Source organism: Paraphaeosphaeria sporulosa (genome assembly GCF_001642045.1).
Source record: "Paraphaeosphaeria sporulosa strain AP3s5-JAC2a unplaced genomic scaffold CC84scaffold_21, whole genome shotgun sequence".
Lineage (NCBI taxonomy): Eukaryota > Fungi > Ascomycota > Dothideomycetes > Pleosporales > Didymosphaeriaceae > Paraphaeosphaeria > Paraphaeosphaeria sporulosa.
In genome coordinates this window covers 13,775-14,822 of record NW_017253380.1, presented here as the reverse complement: position 1 = coordinate 14,822, position 1,048 = coordinate 13,775, and positions in this window count along the sequence as shown.

The window sequence follows — 1,048 nt, the reverse complement described above, 5'->3', positions numbered from 1 at the left end:
CTAGACGCGAATATACACCTGGTATTCCACGTGTTATTACTAGAACTAGTGGACTAAGATACACTAGTTGAAACCACCTTCTATTATTAGCCAGAAGAAGAAATAGAATTCGAAGTAGAATGAATCCTATAAATACGTAACCCATTTATAGAAAGTGAAGAATACCTCATTAAATGGAAAGGATACCTATTAAGTGAAAATACATAGGAACCTAAGAAAAACCTAGCCAACTGTTAGTAACACATACGAGACTTCCTTTCACGAATATTACCACTTGAATGACGTAGGATATAACGCACTTAGGTCCTCATCTCTAACGGATTTATAAAGTCTTCTAGCATCTATATTATGTTGGAATAACCCACGGTCGCATCTGCCGTAGGACAACCTATGGAAACGCCAATGGGGTTTTCGTTCTCGTCAACCTCACTAGCCTCCTTAATTTTATTTAGAAGACACTTAGTCTTCTTCTTTACACGCTCCTTAGCCTGCTTTAATATCTTCTTATTTTGTATTAACCGTATTAACACTTTACTTAGAAGCTTCTTATCTTTATCCACCTTCTTCTAATACTCCTCACGAGTTTTGTCTAGGGATATCCATGACAGGTTAACGCATGGCTTATAGGCATCCATACACTTAGCGTAATGAAGGTGAGCCTTGGGATTAGACGTAGGTATAATAATATAAGCGACACTAGTAATAAGATAATAATTATAGGAAATGGGGGAAATAATACCGTATTAATAGATTTCTTTTGTAGCACGAGAGGTATAGGCTTTAGAATTGGATATTGTGCAACGAGCTACTATATAAGAAGTGGGGCACGCCGGCTTTTAACTAAGTTAGCTAATGGATTACATGATTTGAGGACAAATCCTTAAGAGGGGGAAGCTGATGTTAAGATCTAATTAGGGATCTTATATATATCGTAATAATGTTTATTAGGCACTAACTAAGACAACCTTAAAGAAGGGCGCTTAGAGGTCACGTAACTAATAGATGTGACAGCTACTATTAAGTCTATCGTAGATCTAACAGCGTCTGT